The sequence below is a fragment of the Silene latifolia genome, chromosome 2 (assembly GCF_048544455.1).
Source record: "Silene latifolia isolate original U9 population chromosome 2, ASM4854445v1, whole genome shotgun sequence".
Lineage (NCBI taxonomy): Eukaryota > Viridiplantae > Streptophyta > Magnoliopsida > Caryophyllales > Caryophyllaceae > Silene > Silene latifolia.
Window position 1 is genome coordinate 65,379,577 of NC_133527.1, and position 24,076 is coordinate 65,403,652.

A 24,076-nucleotide genomic window follows, 5' to 3' on the forward strand; every position below is an offset into this window, starting at 1 on the left:
AAGAACATGGACAAATGGTTCACACAACGAGTCACAAGGACTAATGAACAAGGATAAATGGTTTACACAACGAGTCACAGGGACTAATGAACAAGGACAAATGGTTTACACAACGAGTCACAAGGACTAATGAATAAGGAAAAATGGTTAGAACAACAAGTCACCATGACAAGGATAAATGGTTCACGAACGAGTCACAAGGACTAATTAACAAGAACAAATAGTTCGCAAAACGAGTCACAAGGACTAAAGAACAAGGACAAATGGTTCACACAACGAGTCACAAGGGATAATGAACAAGGACAAATGGTTCACACAACGAGTCACAAGGATTAATGAAGAAGGAAAAATGGTTCACACAACGAGTCACAATGACTAATGAACAAGGACAAATGGTTTACACAACGAGTCACAGGGACTAATGAACAAGGACAAATGGTTTACACAACGAGTCACAAGGACTAATGAACAAGGAAAAATGGTTAGAACAACAAGTCACCATGACAAGGATAAATGGTTCACGAACGAGTCACAAGGACTAATTAACAAGAACAAATAGTTCGCAAAACGAGTCACAAGGACTAAAGAACAAGGACAAATGGTTCACACAACGAGTCACAAGGGATAATGAACAAGGACAAATGGTTCACACAACGAGTCACAAGGATTAATGAACAAGGAAAAATGGTTCACACAACGAGTCACAATGACTAATGAACAACGATAAATGGTTAGAACAACAAGTCACTATGACACGGAGAAAATTATTCACACAACGTGTCACAAGGACTAATGAACAAGGACAAATGGTTTACACAACAAGTCACAAGGACTAAGAACAAGGACAAATGTTTTACACAACGAGTCATAAGGACTAATAAACATGGACAAATGGTTAGAACTACAAGTCACCATGACAAGGATAAATAGTTCACACAACGAATCACAAGGACTAATTAACAAGCATAAATGGTTCACACAATGAGTCACAAGGACTAAAGAACATGGACAAATAGTTCGCAAAATGAGTCACAAGGACTAAAGAACAAGGACCAATGGTTCACACAACGAGTCACAAGGGATAATGAACAAGGACAAATGGTTCACACAACGAGTCACAAGGATTAATGAACAAGGAAAAATGGTTCACACAACGAGTCACAATGACTAATGAACAACGATAAATGGTTAGAACAACAAGTCACAATGACAAGGACAAAATTATTCACTCAACGTGTCACAAGGACTAATGAACAAGGACAAATGGTTTACACAACAAGTCACAAGGACTAAGAACAAGGACAAATGTTTTACACAACGAGTCATAAGGACTAATGAACATGGACAAATGGTTAGAACTACAAGTCACCATGACAAGGACAAATAGTTCACACAACGAATCACAAGGACTAATTAAAAAGCACAAATGGTTCACACAACGAGTCACAAGGACTAAAGAACATGGACAAATGGTTCACACAACGAGTCGAAGGACTAATGAACAAGGACAAATGGTTTACACAATGAGTCACAAGGACTAATGAACAAGGGCAAATGGTTCACACTACGAGTCACAAGGACTAATGAACAAGGACAAATGGTTCACACAACGAGTCACCATAACAAGAACAAATGGATCACACAACGAGTCACAAGGACTAATTAACAAGCACAAATGGTTCACACAACGAGTCACAAGGACTAAAGAACAAGGAAAAATGGTTCACACAATGAGTCACAAGGGATAATAAACGAGGACAAATGGTTCACACAACGAGTCACAAGGATTAATGAACAAGTACAAACGGTTCACACAACGAGTCACAAGGACTAATGAACAAGCACAAATGGTTTACGCAACAAGTCACAAGGACTAAGAACAAGAACAAATGTTTTACACAACGAGTCACAAGGACTAATGAACATGGAGAAATGGTTAGAACAACAAGTCTCCATGACAATGACAAATAGTTCACACAATGAATCACAAGGACTAATTAACAAGCACAAATGGTTCACACAACGAGTCACAAGGACTAAAGAACATGGACAAATGGTTCACACAACGAGTCACAAGGACTAATGAACAAGGATAAATGGTTTACACAACGAGTCACAGGGACTAATGAACAAGGACAAATGGTTTACACAACGAGTCACAAGGACTAATGAATAAGGAAAAATGGTTAGAACAACAAGTCACCATGACAAGGATAAATGGTTCACGAACGAGTCACAAGGACTAATTAACAAGAACAAATAGTTCGCAAAACGAGTCACAAGGACTAAAGAACAAGGACAAATGGTTCACACAACGAGTCACAAGGGATAATGAACAAGGACAAATGGTTCACACAACGAGTCACAAGGATTAATGAAGAAGGAAAAATGGTTCACACAACGAGTCACAATGACTAATGAACAAGGACAAATGGTTTACACAACGAGTCACAGGGACTAATGAACAAGGACAAATGGTTTACACAACGAGTCACAAGGACTAATGAACAAGGAAAAATGGTTAGAACAACAAGTCACCATGACAAGGATAAATGGTTCACGAACGAGTCACAAGGACTAATTAACAAGAACAAATAGTTCGCAAAACGAGTCACAAGGACTAAAGAACAAGGACAAATGGTTCACACAACGAGTCACAAGGGATAATGAACAAGGACAAATGGTTCACACAACGAGTCACAAGGATTAATGAACAAGGAAAAATGGTTCACAAAACGAGTCACAATGACTAATGAACAACGATAAATGGTTAGAACAACAAGTCACTATGACACGGAGAAAATTATTCACACAACGTGTCACAAGGACTAATGAACAAGGACAAATGGTTTACACAACAAGTCACAAGGACTAAGAACAAGGACAAATGTTTTACACAACGAGTCATAAGGACTAATAAACATGGACAAATGGTTAGAACTACAAGTCACCATGACAAGGACAAATAGTTCACACAACGAATCACAAGGACTAATTAACAAGCATAAATGGTTCACACAATGAGTCACAAGGACTAAAGAACATGGACAAATAGTTCGCAAAACGAGTCACAAGGACTAAAGAACAAGGACCAATGGTTCACACAACGAGTCACAAGGGATAATGAACAAGGACAAATGGTTCACACAACGAGTCACAAGGATTAATGAACAAGGAAAAATGGTTCACACAACGAGTCACAATGACTAATGAACAACGATAAATGGTTAGAACAACAAGTCACAATGATAAGGACAAAATTATTCACTCAACGTGTCACAAGGACTAATGAACAAGGACAAATGGTTTTGACAACAAGTCACAAGGACTAAGAACAAGGACAAATGTTTTACACAACGAGTCATAAGGACTAATAAACATGGACAAATGGTTAGAACTACAAGTCACCATGACAAGGACAAATAGTTCACACAACGAATCACAAGGACTAATTAACAAGCATAAATGGTTCACACAATGAGTCACAAGGACTAAAGAACATGGACAAATAGTTCGCAAAACGAGTCACAAGGACTAAAGAACAAGGACCAATGGTTCACACAACGAGTCACAAGGGATAATGAACAAGGACAAATGGTTCACACAACGAGTCACAAGGATTAATGAACTAGGAAAAATGGTTCACACAACGAGTCACAATGACTAATGAACAACGATAAATGGTTAGAACAACAAGTCACAATGACAAGGACAAAATTATTCACTCAACGTGTCACAAGGACTAATGAACAATGGTTTACACAACAAGTCACAAGGACTAAGAACAAGGACAAATGTTTTACACAACGAGTCATAAGGACTAATGAACATGGACAAATGGTTAGAACTACAAGTCACCATGACAAGGACAAATAGTTCACACAACGAATCACAAGGACTAATTAAAAAGCACAAATGGTTCACACAACGAGTCACAAGGACTAAAGAACATGGACAAATGGTTCACACAACGAGTCAGAAGGACTAATGAACAAGGACAAATGATTTACACAATGAGTCACAAGGACTAATGAACAAGGGCAAATGGTTCACACTACGAGTCACAAGGACTAATGAACAAGGGCAAATGGTTCACACTACGAGTCACAAGGACTAATGAACAAGGACAAATGGTTCACACAACGAGTCACCATAACAACAACAAATGGATCACACAACGAGTCACAAGGACTAATTAACAAGCACAAATGGTTCACACAACGAGTCACAAGGACTAAAGAACAAGGACAAATGGTTCACACAATGAGTCTGATACGTATATGTGTTGGGTTACGGGTTAATGAAGGAACGAGTTCATCGAAAGTCGGAAATCAGTTTAATTGTTCTCGAGAATGATTAAATGTATTTCGAGCTTTCATCGAACGAGGGAGCTTCATTGGATGAATCGAAAGCTACTCGGATTATGGACCCAAGTTAATATGGCTACTCGTAAAATATAAACAATCTTCAAAACGGTGTTCGATAATAAAGGCTGCTCGGTTCGTAAGTTTGGTCGCATGCTTTGGATTCGTCTAAGTGCAAGGCTTCTACAAAGCAATTAAGTTCCATTTTAATTTGTCAATAAAGGGTGATGATTGCCTTGCTTAGTGAGTCGATTATTACCATTTCAATGGGTTGTTTTATTACTATTTTTATTAGGCCTTAATTTGCTAAGTTTAATGGCCTTAATAAGCTTAGTTTATGATCACCATTAGCTGCCTTTTGGGATGCCTAAAACGGCTCTCCTTCAAGTCTATTTATAGTCATTAGTAGCTTGTAATTTGGGAGACGAAATATATAAAAAGAAAAGCTTGCTTTGTTTGGTATTTTGCTGTGTGCAATTACTGAGTCGGATTGATGCGTTCGATCCAAAAATCGTTATTGTTTGACGCGTTTTCAAACTTTAACCCGATTCGTATTCAATAGGTCTTGAATACAATCACCCATTATCAAGCTATAGGTCTAGTTTGATAAATATCCGGTTACTCTTTATTATTTCCGCTGTCAAATATCGCTTCCGCAAATTTAATTCGCATCAGCAAGGACAAATGGATCACACAACGAGTCACAACGAGTAATTAACAAGCACAAATGGTTCACACAACGAGTCACAAGGACTAAAGATCAAGGACAAATGGTTCACACAATGAGTCACAAGGGATAATGAATAAGGACAAATGATTCACACAACGAGTCACAAGGATTAATGAACAAGGACAAACGGTTCACACAACGAGTTACAAGGACTAATGAACAAGGACAAATGGTTTACACAACAGGTCACAAGGACTAATGAACCAGGACAAATGGTTCACACAACGAGTCACAAAGACTAATGAACAACGGCAAATGGTTAGAACAACAAGTCACCATTGCAGGGACAAATGGATCACACAACGAGTCACAAGGAGTAATTAACAAGCACAAATGGTTCACACAACGAGTCACAAGGACTAAAGATCAAGGACAAATGGTTCAAACTATGAGTCACAAGGGATAATGAACAAGGACAAATGATTCACACAACGAGTCACAAGGATTAATGAACAAGGACAAATGGTTCACACAACGAGTCACAAGGACTAAAGAACATGGACAAATGGTTCACACAACGAGTCACAAGGACTAATGAAGAAGGACAAATGGTTTACACAACGAGTCACAAGGACTAATGAACAAGGACAAATGGTTCACACAACGAGTCACAAGGACTCATGAACAAGGACAAATGGTTAGAACAACAAGTCACCATGACAAGGACAAATGGATCACACAACGCGTCACAAGGACTAATTAACAAGCACAAATGGTTCACACAACGAGTCACAAGGATTAAAGAACATGGACAAATGGTTCATACAACGAGTCACAAGGACTAATGAATAAGGACAAATGGTTTACACAACGAGTCAGAAGGATTAATGAACAAGAACAAACGGTTCACACAACGAGTCACAAGGACTAATGAACAAGCACAAATGGTTTACACAACAAGTCACAAGGACTAAGAACAAGGACAAATGTTTTACACGAGTCACAAGGACTAAGGAACATGGAGAAATGGTTAGAACTACAAGTCTCCATGACAAGGACAAACAGTTCACACAACGAATCACAAGGACTAGTTAACAAGCACAAATGGTTCACACAACGAGTCACAAGGACTAAAGAACATAGACAAGTGGTTAACACAACGAGTCACAAGGACTAAAGAAGATGGACAAATGGTTCACACAACGAGTCACAAGGGATAATGAACAAGGACAAATGGTTCACACAACGAGTCACAAGTATTAATGAACAAGGACAAATGGTTCACACAACAAGTCACAATGACTAATGAACAAGGATAAATGGTTAGCACAACAAGTCATAATGACAAGGACAAAATTATTCACACAACGTGTCACAAGGACTAATGAACAAGGACAAATGGTTTACACAACAAGTCACAAGGACTAAGAACAAGGACAAATGTTATACACAACGAGTCATAAGGACTAATGAACATGGACAAATGGTTAGAACAACAAGTCACCTGACAAGGACAAATATTTCACACAACGAATCACAATGACTAATTAACCAGCACAAATGGTTCACACAACGAGTCACAAGGACTAAAGATCAAGGACAAATGGTTCACACAATGAGTCACAAGGGATAATGAACAAGGACAAATGATTCACACAACGAGTCACAAGGATTAATGAACAAGGACAAATGGTTCACACAACGAGTCACAAGGACTAAAGAACATGGAAAAATGGTTCACACAACGAGTCACAAGGACTAATGAAGAAGGACAAATGGTTCACACAACGAGTCACAAGGACTCATGAACAAGGACAAATGGTTAGAACAACAAGTCACCATGACAAGGACAAATGGATCACACAACGCGTCACTAGGATTAAAGAACATGGACAAATGGTTCATACAACGAGTCACAAGGACTAATGAATAAGGACATATGGTTTACACAACGTGTCAGAAGGATTAATGAACAAGAACAAACGGTTCACACAACGAGTCACAAGGACTAATGAACAAGCACAAATGGTTTACACAACAAGTCACAAGGACTAAGAACAAGGACAAATGTTTTACACGAGTCACAAGGACTAATGAACATGGAGAAATGGTTAGAACAACAAGTCTCCATGACAAGGACAAATAGTTCACACAACGAATCACAAGGACTAGTTAACAAGCACAAATGGTTCACACAACGAGTCACAAGGACTAAAGAACATAGACAAATGGTTAACACAACGAGTCACAAGGACTAAAGAAGAAGGACAAATGGTTCACACAACGAGTCACAAGGGATAATGAACAAGGACAAATGGTTCACACAACGAGTCACAAGTATTAATGAACAAGGTCAAATTGTTCACACAACAAGTCACAATGACTAATGAACAAGGATAAATGGTTATCACAACAAGTCATAATGACAAGGACAAAATTATTCACACAACGTGTCACAAGGACTAATGAACAAGGACAAATGGTTTACACAACAAGTCACAAGGACTAAGAACAAGGACAAATGTTTTACACAACGAGTCATAAGGACTAATGAACATGGACAAATGGTTAGAAAAACAAGTCACCTGACAAGGACAAATATTTCACACAACGAATCACAATGACTAATTAACCAGCACAAATGGTTCACACAACGAGTCACAAGGACTAAAAACATGGACAAATGGTTCACACAATGAGTTACAATGACTAATGAAAAAGAAGTAATGGTTTACACAACAGGTCACAAGGACTAATGAACAAGGACAAATGGTTCACACAACGAGTCACAAAGACTAATGAATAAGGATAAATGGTTAGAACAACAAGTCACCATTGCAAGGACAAATGGATCACACAACGAGTCACAAGGAGTAATTAACAAGCACAAATGGTTCACACAACGAGTCACAAGGACTAAAGATCAAGGACATATGGTTCACACAATGAGTCACAAGGGATAATGAACAAGGACAAATGATTCACACAACGAGTCACAAGGATTAATGAACAAGGACAAACGGTTCACACAACGTGTCACAAAGACTAAAGAACATGGAAAAATGGTTCACACAACGAGTCACAAGTACTAATGAAGAAAGACAAATGGTTTACACATCGAGTCACAAGGACTAATGAACAAGGACAAATGGTTCACACAACGAGTCACAAGGACTAATGAACAAGGACAAATGGTTAGAACAACAAGTCACCATGACAAGGACAAATGGATCACACAACGCGTCACAATGACTAATTAACAAGCACAAATGGTTCACACAACGAGTCACAAAGACTAAAGAACATGGACAAATGGTTCACACAACGAGTCACAAGGACTAATGAAGAAGGACAAATGGTTTACACAACGAGTCACAAGGACTAATGAACAAGGACAAATGGTTAGAACAACAAGTCACCATGACAAGGACAAATGGATCACACAACGCGTCACAAGGACTAATTAACAAGCACAAATGGTTCACGCAACGAGTCACAAGGATTAAAGAACATGGACAAATGGTTCAAACAACGAGTCACAAGGACTAATGAATAAGGACAAATGGTTTACACAACGAGTCACAAGGATTAATGAACAAGAACAAACGGTTCACACAACGAGTCACAAGGACTAATGAACAAGCACAAATGGTTTACGCAAGAAGTCACAAGGACTAAGAACAAGGACAAATGTTTTACACAACGAGTCACAAGGACTAATGAACATGGAGAAATGGTTAGAACAAGTCTCCATGACAAGGACAACTAGTTCACACAACGAATCACAAGGACTAATTAACAAGCACAAATGGTTCACACAACGAGTCACAAGGACTAAAGAACAGGGACAAATGGTTCACACAATGAGTCACAAGGGATAATGAACAAGGACAAATGGTTCACACAACGAGTCACAAGGATTAATGAACAAGGACAAACGGTTCACACAACGAGTCACAAGGACTAATGAACAAGCACTAATGGTTTACACAACAAGTCACAAGGACTAAGAACAAGGACAAATGGTTCACAGAACGAGTCACAAAGACTAATGAACAAGGACAAATGGTTAGAACAACAAGTCACCATTGCAAGGACAAATGGATCACACAACGAGTCACATTGAGTAATTAACAAGCACAAATGGTTCACACAACGAGTCACAAGGACTAAAGTCAAGGACAAATGGTTCACACAATGTGTCACAAGGGATAATGAACAAGGACAAATGATTCACACAACGAGTCACAAGGATTAATGAACAAGGACAAACGGTTCACACAACGAGTTACAAGGACTAATGAACAAGGACAAATGGTTTACACAACAGGTCACAAGGACTAATGAACAAGGATAAATGGTTCACACAACGAGTCACAAAGACTAATGAACAAGGACAAATGGTTAGAACAACAAGTCACCATTGCAAGGACAAATGTATCACACAATGAGTCACAAGGAGTAATTAACAAGCACAAATGGTTCACACAACGAGTCACAAGGACTAAAGATCAAGGACAAATGGTTCACACAATGAGTCACAAGGGATAATGAACAAGGACAAATGATTCACACAACGAGTCACAAGGATTAATGAACAAGGACAAATGGTTCACACATCGAGTCACAAGGACTAAAGAACATGGACAAATGGTTCACACAACGAGTCACAAGGACTAATGAAGAAGGACAAATGGTTTACACAACGAGTCACAAGGACTAATGAACAAGGACAAATTGTTCACACAACGAGTCACAAGGACTAATGAATAAGGACAAATGGTTTACACAACGAGTCACAAGGATTAATGAACAAGAACAAACGGTTCACACAACGAGTCACAAGGACTAATGAACAAGCACAAATGGTTTACACAACAAGTCACAAGAACTAAGAACAAGGACAAATGTTTTACACAACGAGTCACAAGAACTAAAGAACATGGAGAAATGGTTAGAACAACAAGTCTCCATGACAAGGACAAATAGTTCACACAACGAATCACAAGGACTAATTAACAAGCACAAATGGTTCACACAAGGAGTTACAAGGACTAAAGAACATGGACAAATGGTTCACACAATGAGTCACAAGGACTAATGAAAAGGACAAATGGTTTACACAACGAGTCACAAGGATTAATGAACAAGAACAAACGGTTCACACAACGAGTCACAAGGACTAATGAACAAGCACATATGGTTTACACAACAAGTCACAAGGACTAAGAACAAGGACAAATGTTTTAAACAACGAGTCACAAGGACTAATGAACATGGAGAAATGGTTAGAACAACAAGTCTCCATGACAAGGATAAATAGTTCACACAACAAATCACAAGGACTAATTAACAAGCACAAATGGTTCACACAACGAGTTACAAGGACTAAAGAACATGGACAAATGGTTCACACAACGAGTCACAAGGACTAAAGAAGAAAGACAAATGGTTCACACAACGAGTCACAAGGGATAATGAACAAGGACAAATGGTTCACACAACGAGTCACAAGTATTAATGAACAAGGACAAACGGTTCACACAACAAGTCACAATGACTAATGAACAAGGATAAATGGTTAGCACAACAAGTCACAATGACAAGGGCAAAATTATTCACACAACGAGTCATAAGGACTAATGAACAAGGACAAATGGTTTACACAACAAGTCACAAGGACTAAGAACAAGGACAAATGTTTTACACAACGAGTCATAAGGACTAATGAACATGGACAAATGGTTAGAACAACAAATCACCTGACAAGGACAAATATTTCACACAACGCATCACAATGACTAATTATCCAGCACAAATGGTTCACACAACGAGTCACAAGAACTAAAGAACATGGACAAATGGTTCACACAACGAGTTACAATGACTAATGAACAAGGAGTAATGGTTTACACAACAGGTCACAAGGACTAATGAACAAGGACAAATGGTTCACACAACGAGTCACAAAGACTAATGAACAAGGACAAATGGTTAGAACAACAAGTCTCCATTGCAAAGACAAATGGATCACACAACGAGTCACAAGGAGTAATTAACAAGCACAAATGGTTCACATAACGAGTCACAAGGACTAAAGATCAAGGACATATGGTTCACACAATGAGTCACAAGGGATAATGAACAAGGACAAATGATTCACACAACGAGTCACAAGGATTAATGAACAAGGACAAACGGTTCACACAACGAGTCACAAGGACTAAAGAACATGGACAAATGGTTCACACAACCGGTCACAAGGACTAATTAACAAGCACAAATGGTTCACACAACGAGTCACAAGGACTAAAGAACATGGACAAATGGTTCACACAATGAGTCACAAGGGATAATGAACAAGGACAAATGGTTCACACAACGAGTCACAAGGATTAATGATCAAGGACAAACGGTTCACACAACGAGTCACAAGGAGTAAAGAACATGGACAAATGGTTCACACAGTGAGTCACATGGACTAATGAATAAGGACAAATGGTTTACACAACGAGTCACAAGGACTAATGAACAAGGACAAATGGTTCACACAATGAGTCACAAGGACAAATGGTTCACACAACGAGTCACATGGACTAATGAATAAGGACAAATGGTTTACACAACGAGTCACAAGGACTAATGAACAAGGACAAATGGTTCACACAATGAGTCAGAAGGACTAATGAACAAGGACAAATGGTTTACACAACAAGTCACAAGGACTAAGAACAAGGACAAATGTTTTACACAACGAGTCACAAGAACTAAAGAACATGGAGAAATGGTTAGAACAACAAGTCTCCATGACAAGGACAAAGAGTTCACACAACAAATCACAAGGATTAATTAACAAGCACAAATGGTTCACACAAGGAGTTACAAGGACTAAAGAACATGGACAAATGGTTCACACAATGAGTCACAAGGACTAATGAAAAGGACAAATGGTTTACACAACTAGTCACAAGGATTAATGAACAAGAACAAACGGGTCACACTACGAGTCACAAGGACTAATGAACAAGCACAAATAGTTTACAAAACAAGTCACAAGGACTAAGAACAAGGACAAATGTTTGAAACAACGAGTCACAAGGACTAATGAACATGGAGAAATGGTTAGAACAACAAGTCTCCATGACAAGGATAAATAGTTCACACAACGAATCACAAGGACTAATTAACAAGCACAAATGGTTCACACAACGAGTTACAAGTACTAAAGAACATGGACAAATGGTTCACACAACGAGTCACAAGGACTAAAGAAGAAGGAAAATGGTTCACACAACGAGTCACAAGGGATAATGAACAAGGACAAATGGTTCACACAACGAGTCACAAGTATTAATGAACAAGGACAAATGGTTCACACAACAAGTCACAATGACTAATGAACAAGGATAAATGGTTAGCACAACAAGTCACAATGACAAGGACAAAATTATTCACACAATGAGTCACAAAGACTAATGAACAAGGACAAATGGTTTACACAACAAGTCAAAAGGACTAAGAACAAGGACAAATGTTTTAGACAACGAGTCATAAAGACTAATGAACATGGACAAATGGTTAGAACAACAAGTCACCTGACAAGGACACATAGTTCACACAACGAATCACAATGACTAATTAACCAGCACAAATGGTTCACACAACGAATCTCAAGGACTAAAGAACATGGACAAATGGTTCACACAACGATTTACAATGACTAATGAACAAGGACAAATGGTTTACACAACAGGTCACAAGGACTAATGAACAAGGACAAATGGTTCACACAACGAGTCACAAAGACTAATGAACAAGGACAAATGGTTAGAACAACAAGTCACCATTGCAAGGACAAATGGATCACACAACGAGTCACAAGGAGTAATTAACAAGCACAAATGGTTCACACAACGAGTCACAAGGACTAAAGATCAAGGACATATGGTTCACACAATGAGTCACAAGGGATAATGAACAAGGACAAATGATTCACACAACGAGTCACAAGGATTAATGAACAAGGACAAACGGTTCACACAACGAGTCACAAGGACTAAAGAACATGGACAAATGGTTCACACAACGAGTCACAAGGACTAATGAAGAAGGACAAATGGTTTACACAACGAGTCACAAGGACTAATGAACAAGGACAAATGGTTCACACAACGAGTCACAAGGATTAATGAACAAGGACAAATGGTTAGAACAACAAGTCACCATGACAAGGACAAATGGATCACACAACGCGTCACAAGGACTAATTAACAAGCACAAATGGTTAACAAAACGAGTCACAAGGAATAAAGAACATGGACAAATGGTTCACACAACGAGTCACAAGGACGAATGAAAAAGGACAAATGGTTTACACAACGAGTCACAAGGATTAATGAAAAGAACAAACGGTTCACACAACGAGTCACAAGGACTAATGAACAAGCACAAATGGTTTACACAACAAGTCACAAGGACTAAGAACAAGGACAAATGTTTTACACAACGAGTCACAAGGACTAATGAACATGGAGAAATGGTTAGAACAACAAGTCTCCATGACAAGGACAAATAGTTCACACAACGAATCACAAGGACTAATTAACAAGCACAAATGGTTCACACAACGAGTCACAAGGACTAAAGAACATGGACAAATGGTTCACACAATGATTCACAAGGGATAATGAACAAGGACAAATGGTTCACACAACGAGTCACAAGGATTAATGAACAAGGACAAACGGTTCACACAACGAGTCACAAGGACTAATGAACAAGCACAAATGGTTTACACAACAAGTCACAAGGACTAAGAACAAGGACAAATGGTTCACAAAACGAGTCAGGAAGACTAATGAACAAGGACAAATGGTTAGAACAACAAGTCACCATTGCAAGGACAAATGGATCACACAACGAGTCACAAGGAGTAATTAACAAGCACAAATGGTTCAGACAACGAGTCACAAGGACTAAAGATCAAGGACAAATGGTTCACACAATGAGTCACAAGGGATAATGAACAAGGACAAATGATTCACACAACGAGTCACAAGGATTAATGAACAAGGACAAACGGTTCACACAACGAGTTACAACGACTAATGAACAAGGACAAATGGTTTACACAACAGGTCACAAGGACTAATGAACAAGGACAAATGGTTCACACAACGAGTCACAAAGCCTAATGAACAAGGACAAATGGTTAGAACAACAAGTCACCATTACAAGGACAAATGGATCACACAACGAGTCACAAGGAGTAATTAACAAGCACAAATGGTTCACACAACGAGTCACAAGGACTAAAGATCAAGGACAAATGGTTCACACAATAAGTCCCAAGGGATAATGAACAAGGACAAATGATTCACACAACGAGTCACAAGGATTAATGAACAAGAACAAACGGTTCACACAACGAGTCACAAAGACTAAAGAACATGGACAAATGGTTCACACAACGAGTCACAAGGACTAATGAAGAAGGACAAATGGTTTACACAACGAGTCACAAGGACTAATGAACAAGGACAAATGGTTCACACAACGAGTCACAAGGACTAATGAACTAGGACAAATGGTTAGAACAACAAGTCACCATGACAAGGACAAATGGATCACACAACGCGTCACAAGGACTAATTAACAAGCACAAATGGTTCACACAACGAGTCACAAGGATTAAAGAACATGGAAAAATGGTTCACACAACGAGTCACAAGGACTAATGAATAAGGACAAATGGTTTACACAACGAGTCACAAGGATTAATGAACAAGAACAAACGGTTCACACAACGAGTCACAAGGACTAATGAACAAGCACAAATGGTTTACACAACAAGTCATAAGGACTAAGAACATGGACAAATGTTTTACACAACGAGTCACAAGGACTAATGAACATGGAGAAATGGTTAGAACAACAAGTCTCCATGACAAGGACAAATAGTTCACACAACGAATCACAAGGACTAATTAACAAGCACAAATGGTTCACACAACGAGTCACAAGGACTAAAGAACATGGACAAATGGTTCACACAATGAGTCACAAGGGATAATGAAAGAGGACAAATGGTTCACACAACGAGTCACAAGGATTAATGAACAAGGACAAACGGTTCACACGAGTCACAAGGACTAATGAACAAGCACTAATGGTTCACACAACGAGTCACATGGACTAATGAACAAGGACAAATGGTTTACACAACGAGTCACAAGGACTAATTAACAAGGACAAATGGTTCACACAATGAGTCACAGGGACTAATGAAAAAGGACAAATGGTTAGAATAACAAGTCACCATGACAAGGACAAATGGATCACACAACGAGTCACAAAGACTAATGAACAAGGAAAAATGGTTAGAACAACAAGTCACCATTGCAAGGACAAATGGATCACACAACGAGTCACAAGGAGTAATTACACAAGCACAAATGGTTCACACAACGAGTCATAAGGACTAAAGATCAAGGACAAATGGTTCACATAATGAGTCACAAGGTATAATGAACAAGGACAAATGATTCACACAACGAGTCACAAGGATTAATGAACAAGGACAAATGGTTCACACAACTTGTCACAAGGACTAAAGAACATGGACAAATGGTTCACACAACGAGTCACAAGGACTAATGAAGAAGGACAAATGGTTTACACAACGAGTCACAAGGACTAATGAACTAGGACAAATGGTTCACACAACGAGTCACAAGGACTAATGAACAAGGACAAATGGTTAGAACAACAAGTCACCATGACAAGGACAAATGGATCACACAACGTGTCACAAGGACTAATTAACAAGCACAAATGGTTCACACAACGAGTCACAAGGATTAAAGAACATGGACAAATGGTTCACACAACGAGTCACAAGGACTATTGAATAAGGACAAATGGATTACACAACGAGTCACAACGATTAATGAACAAGAACAAACGGTTCACACAACGAGTCATAAGGACTAATGAACAAGCACAAATGGTTTACACAACAAGTCACAAGGACTAAGCACAAGGACAAATCATTTACACAACGAGTCACAAGGACTAATGAACATGGAGAAATGGTTAGAACAACAAGTCTCCATGACAAGGACAAATAGTTCACACAACGAATCACAAGGACTAATTAACAAGCACAAATGGTTCACACAACGAGTCACAAGGATTAAAGAACATGGACAAATGGTTCACACAATGAGTCACAAGGGATAATGAACAAGGACAAATGGTTCACACAACGAGTCACAAGGATTAATGAACAAGGACAAACGGTTCTGATATGTAAACACCCACCCTTACAATGATTTGACAAACTACCAAACCAAGACTGACAGAAAATGGGACAGTATGACAGTGTGGGTGTTATTGTGAATAAAAGGGACTGTTTTTGGGATATAATTGTTTAACTACCTTCCACAAAGCAAGCACGGAAGTTAACTTAACAATTTAGGTTGTTTAACTCAAGAGAACCACAGCTTAACACAGGAATACTCGAGTTGAAACAGACAATAAAGCTCAAACAATCCACAGCAAGCACAGGACTGTTCTCACCCTATTACCAGGTCCTTATTCAATACTCACAGCAAGCACAGAGTATTAATAAGCCTGACTCTACCCTATGTTACTAACATAAGATTAAGAGATTTGAATTGAGAGTAAAAACTCAGGTTTCATTCATAAAATCAGCTGCCTCTAACAGACTGATGCATAAGGGATAATGAACAAGGATAAATGGTTCACACAACGAGTCACAAGGACTAAAGAACAAGGATAAATGGTTCACACAATGAGTCATAAGGGATAATGAACAAGGACAAGTGGTTCACACAACGAGTCACAAGGATTAATGAACAAGCACTAATGGTTTACACAACAAGTCACAAGGACTAAGAACAAGGACAAATGTTTTACACAACGAGTCACAAGAACTAAAGAACATGGAGAAATGGTTAGAACAACAAGTCTCCATGACAAGGACAAATAGTTCACACAACGAATCACAAGGACTAATTAACAAGCACAAATGGTTCACACAACGAGTTACAAGGACTAAAGAACATGGACAAATGGTTCACACAACGAGTCACAAGGACTAATGAAAAGGACAAATGGTTTACACAACGAGTCACAAGGATTAATGAACAAGAACAAACGGTTCACACAACGAGTCACAAGGACTAATGAACAAGCACAAATGGTTTACACAACAAGTCACAAGGACTAAGAACAAGGACAAATGTTTTAAACAACGAGTCACAAGGACTAATGAACATGGAGAAATGGTTAGAACAACAAGTCTCCATGACAAGGATAAATAGTTAACACAACGAATCACAAGGACTAATTAACAAGCACAAATGGTTCACACAACGAGTTACAAGGACTAAAGAACATGGACAAATGGTTCACACAACGAGTCACAAGGACTAATGAGAAGGACAAATGGTTTACACAACGAGTCACAAAGATTAATGAACAAGAACAAACGGTTCACACAACGAGTCACAAGGACTAATGAACAATCACAAATGGTTTACACAACAAGTCACAAGGACTAAGAACAAGGACAAATGTTTTAAACAACGAGTCACATGGACTAATGAACATGGAGAAATGGTTAGAACAACAAGTCTCCATGACAAGGATAAATAGTTCACACAACGAATCACAAGGACTAATTAACAAGCACAAATGGTTCACTCAACGAGTTACAAGGACTAAAGAACATGGACAAATGGTTCACACAACGAGTCACAAGGACTAAAGAAGAAGGACAAATGGTTCACACAACGAGTCACAAGGGATAATGAACAAGGACAAATGGTTCACACAACGAGTCACAAGTATTAATGAACAAAGACAAATGGTTCACACAACAAGTGACAATGACTAATGAACAAGGATAAATGGTTAGCACAACAAGTCACAATGACAAGGACAAAATTATTCACACAACGAGTCACAAGGACTAATGAGCAAGGACTAATGGTTTACACAACAAGTCACAAGGACTAAGAACAAGGACAAATGTTTTACACAATGAGTCATAAAGACTAATGAACATGGACAAATGGTTAGAACAACAAGTCACCTGACAAGGACAAATAGTTCACACAACGAATCACAAGGACTAATTAACAAGCACAAATGGTTCACACAACGAGTCACAAGGACTAAAGAACATGGACAAATGGTTCACACAACGAGTTACAAGGACTAATGAACAAGGACAGATGGTTTACACAACGAGTCACAAGGACTAATGAACAAGGACAAATGGTTCACACAACGAGTCACAAAGACTAATGAACAAGGACAAATGGTTAGAACAACAAGTCACCATTGCAAGGACAAATGGATTACACAACGAGTCACAAGGTGTAATTAACAAGCACAAATGGTTCACACAACGAGTCACAAGGACTAAAGATCAAGGACAAATGGTTTACACAACGAGTCACAAGGACTAATGAACAAGCACAAATGGTTTACACAACAAGTCACAAGGACTAAGAACAAGGACAAATGTTTTACACAACGAGTCACAAGCACTAATGAACATGGAGAAATGGTTAGAACAACAAGTCACCATGACAAGGACAAATAGTTCACACAACGAATCACAATGACTAATTAACCAGCACAAATGGTTCACACAACGAGTCACAAGGACTAAAGATCAAGGACAAATGGTTCACACAATGAGTCACAAGGGATAATGAACAAGGACAAATGGTTTACACAACAGGTCACAAGGACTAATGAACAAGGACAAATGGTTCACACAACGAGTCACAAAGACTAATGAAAAAGGACAAATGGCTAGAACAACAAGTCACCATTGCAAGGACAAATGGATCACACAACGAGTCACAAGGAGTAATTAACAAGCACAAATGGTTTACACAACAAGTCACAAGGACTAAGCACAAGGACAAATCATTTACACAACGAGTCACAAGGACTAATGAACATGGAGAAATGGTTAGAACAACAAGTCTCCATGACAAGGACAAATAGTTCACACAACGAATCACAAGGACTAATTAACAAGCACAAATGGTTCACACAACGAGTCACAAGGATTAAAGAACATGGACAAATGGTTCACACAATGAGTCACAAGGGATAATGAACAAGGACAAATGGTTCACACAACGAGTCACAAGGATTAATGAACAAGGACAAACGGTTCTGATATGTAAACACCCACCCTTACAATGATTTGACAAACTACTAAACCAAGACTGACAAAAAATGGGACAGTATGACAGTGTGGGTGTTATTGTGAATAAAAGGGACTGTTTTTGGGATATAATTGTTTAACTACCTTCCACAGCAAGCACAGGAAGTTAACTTAACAATTTAGGTTGTTTAACTCAAGAGAACCACAGCTTAACACAGGAATACTCGAGTTGAAACAGACAATAAAGCTCAAACAATCCACAAAGCACAGATCTGTTCTCACCCTATTACTGTCCTTATTCAATACTCACAAAGAAGCACAGAGTATTAATAAGCCTGACTCTACCCTATGTTACTAACATAAGATTAAGAGATTTGAATTGAGAGTAAAAACTCGGTTTCATTCATAAAATCAGTGCCTCTAACGATGATGCATAAGGGATAATGAACAAGGATAAATGGTTCACACAACGAGTCACAAGGACTAAAGAACAAGGATAAATGGTTCACACAATGAGTCATAAGGGATAATGAACAAGGACAAGTGGTTCACACAACGAGTCACAAGGATTAATGAACAAGCACTAATGGTTTACACAACAAGTCACAAGGACTAAGAACAAGGACAAATGTTTTACACAACGAGTCACAAGAACTAAAGAACATGGAGAAATGGTTAGAACAACAAGTCTCCATGACAAGGACAAATAGTTCACACAACGAATCACAAGGACTAATTAACAAGCACAAATGGTTCACACAACGAGTTACAAGGACTAAAGAACATGGACAAATGGTTCACACAACGAGTCACAAGGACTAATGAAAAGGACAAATGGTTTACACAACGAGTCACAAGGATTAATGAACAAGAACAAACGGTTCACACAACGAGTCACAAGGACTAATGAACAAGCACAAATGGTTTACACAACAAGTCACAAGGACTAAGAACAAGGACAAATGTTTTAAACAACGAGTCACAAGGACTAATGAACATGGAGAAATGGTTAGAACAACAAGTCTCCATGACAAGGATAAATAGTTAACACAACGAATCACAAGGACTAATTAACAAGCACAAATGGTTCACACAACGAGTTACAAGGACTAAAGAACATGGACAAATGGTTCACACAACGAGTCACAAGGACTAATGAGAAGGACAAATGGTTTACACAACGAGTCACAAAGATTAATGAACAAGAACAAACGGTTCACACAACGAGTCACAAGGACTAATGAACAAGCACAAATGGTTTACACAACAAGTCACAAGGACTAAGAACAAGGACAAATGTTTTAAACAACGAGTCACAAGGACTAATGAACATGGAGAAATGGTTAGAACAACAAGTCTCCATGACAAGGATAAATAGTTCACACAACGAATCACAAGGACTAATTAACAAGCACAAATGGTTCACTCAACGAGTTACAAGGACTAAAGAACATGGACAAATGGTTCACACAACGAGTCACAAGGACTAAAGAAGAAGGACAAATGGTTCACACAACGAGTCACAAGGGATAATGAACAAGGACAAATGGTTCACACAACGAGTCACAAGTATTAATGAACAAGGACAAATGGTTCACACAACAAGTGACAATGATTAATGAACAAGGATAAATGGTTAGCACAACAAGTCACAATGACAAGGACAAAATTATTCACACAACGAGTCACAAGGACTAATGAGCAAGGACTAATGGTTTACACAACAAGTCACAAGGACTAAGAACAAGGACAAATGTTTTACACAACGAGTCATAAAGACTAATGAACATGGACAAATGGTTAGAACAACAAGTCACCTGACAAGGACAAATAGTTCACACAACGAATCACAATGACTAATTAACCAGCACAAATGGTTCACACAACGAGTCACAAGGACTAAAGAACATGGACAAATGGTTCACACAACGAGTTACAAGGACTAATGAACAAGGACAGATGGTTTACACAACGAGTCACAAGGACTAATGAACAAGGACAAATGGTTCACACAACGAGTCACACAGACTAATGAACAAGGACAAATGGTTAGAACAACAAGTCACCATTGCAAGGACAAATGGATTACACAACGAGTCACAAGGTGTAATTAACAAGCACAAATGGTTCACACAACGAGTCACAAGGACTAAAGATCAAGGACAAATGGTTTACACAACGAGTCACAAGGACTAATGAACAAGCACAAATGGTTTACACAACAAGTCACAAGGACTAAGAACAAGGACAAATGTTTTACACAACGAGTCACAAGCACTAATGAACATGGAGAAATGGTTAGAACAACAAGTCACCATGACAAGGACAAATAGTTCACACAACGAATCACAATGACTAATTAACCAGCACAAATGGTTCACACAACGAGTCACAAGGACTAAAGATCAAGGACAAATGGTTCACACAATGAGTCACAAGGGATAATGAACAAGGACAAATGGTTTACACAACAGGTCACAAGGACTAATGAACAAGGACAAATGGTTCACACAACGAGTCACAAAGACTAATGAAAAAGGACAAATGGCTAGAACAACAAGTCACCATTGCAAGGACAAATGGATCACACAACGAGTCACAAGGAGTAATTAACAAGCACAAATGGTTCACACAATGAGTCACAAGGACTAAAGATCGAGGACAAATGGTTCACACAATGAGTCACAAGGGATAATGAACAAGGACAAATGGTTCACACAACGAGTCACAAGGATTAATGAACAAGGACAAACGGTTCACACAACGAGTCACAAGGACTAATGAACAAGCACAAATGTTTTACACAACAAGTCACAAGGACTAAGAACAAGGACAAATGGTTCACACAACGAGTCACAAAGACTAATGAACAAGGACAAATGGTTCACACAACGAGTCACAAGGACTAATGAACAAGGACAAATGGTTAGAACAACAAGTCACCATGACAAGGACAAATGGATCACACAACGCGTCACAAGGACTAATTAACAAGCACAAATGGTTCACACAATGAGTCACAAGGATTAAAGAACATGGACAAATGGTTCACACAACGAGTCACAAGGACTAATGAATAAGGACAAATGGTTTACACAATGAGTCACAAGGATTAATTAACAAGAACTAACGGTTCACACAACGAGTCACAAGGACTAATGAACAAGCACAAATGGTTTACACAACAAGTCACAAGTGGAATAAAACTCTTAGGACTCGATTTCTGGACAGAATTAGACTCGAAAACAGCTTGTGTTTGTGACTGAAATGGACACGAAAACAATGCAAGTAACCAAGGATATGACTTGAGCTAGATCACTAAGCAGGCTCAAGACTCGGAATCTCGTTCAAGATCACTAAGCATGAACTAAATTTCTCCTCAAACACTAAGTAATGAGGGGTTTTCCGCACTAAGCAAGAAGAAAAGAAGTAGAAAACTCAGTTTTCAAACTCATAATTTTAACTCAACATAATCTGAATATTACAATAGAGAATGGCTCTTTATATAGAGCTTACAATGCTGCGAAATAAAACCCTAAGAAGAAATCTAACCATTGATGGAAAACTACTTTAATCTAAGGGTTGATTTTGAATTAAGTAAGAGGACAAATTGATAGGATCTGAATGTCAACTATTAAGGACAATTAGGAGCTGTTGTATTGCCTTCTTATATGGCCCAAAGCTGGTCCTTGCAGTAGAGAACAGAAAAGAGGAGACAAGGAGAAGAAGAGGACAAGCTGTCACTTTCATAGTGTCTTCTCAAAAGTAATATGCTTTTGATCACATGTGAGGGTCTCCTTTTCTTGTTTTCTGATGCTCACATACTTGGAATCATTTAGAGATCATTTGGCATCCCTGGACGTGCCACTCAAGCCATGTAATTGGACAATAATGCCTCTGCTGCACACATAATGCAAAACAGACAATTAGTAACATTCAGAAATCAGGCCTTCCTTGCAGAAGCCATAACTTTCTGTTCAGGATGAACTAGGGTGCCTCACTTATACCAATGGAAAGCTAAACGAGTTAGCTTCCTCCTCCAATTGGAATCATTCAATAATAATGTCTAGATATTCAGTTATAGGCCTTTGAGTAAGAACAGGTCAGGAATGAATGTTCAGCAGTTTTCCTCTGCAGCATTAGAAACTTTGAAAAATCATATCTTGCAACTCAGATTAGCTAAAAATACCCATGATAGCTCAAATGAAAGCTAAGGGAGTTACCTTTCACCTCCAAAAAGAATCAACCAAGAATAACCAGTAGATTTTGAGTTATTAAAGTTTGAACACTGACAGGTCATTTCAGAAAACTGAATTGCATTCCTGCATGACAGTCTTTGAAGCTTGATTGTGAAAAATATGCTCGATGAATATTGCTGATTCCAAAGCCATTGGAAAGTAGACTTCTTCAAGATTTTATACATATAAAGAACACGAATTTTAAGCAAGTAAAACTCCTGATATGATCATCTGAAGTTAGACCTGAAATTCTGAGACTGTTGTGAGTATTTCAGGTTTCCTAAGCTTCATTTTGATCAAAAAAATGCATCCAACCTTGTCATTTCCTTGCACAAGTTCATGGAATGCTTTCTTGCCTTGAAAAATGAAGGACCCTCATCCCTAGCTCCCGCTGCAATCACAATGCAACAAATTTTGTTGCAACAAGGATAAGAACAAGGACAAATATTTTACACAACGAGTCACAAGGACTAATGAACATGGAGAAATGGTTAGAACAACAAGTCTCCATGACAAGGACAAATAGTTCACACAACGAATCACAAGGACTAATTAACAAGCACAAATGGTTCACACAACGAGTCACAAG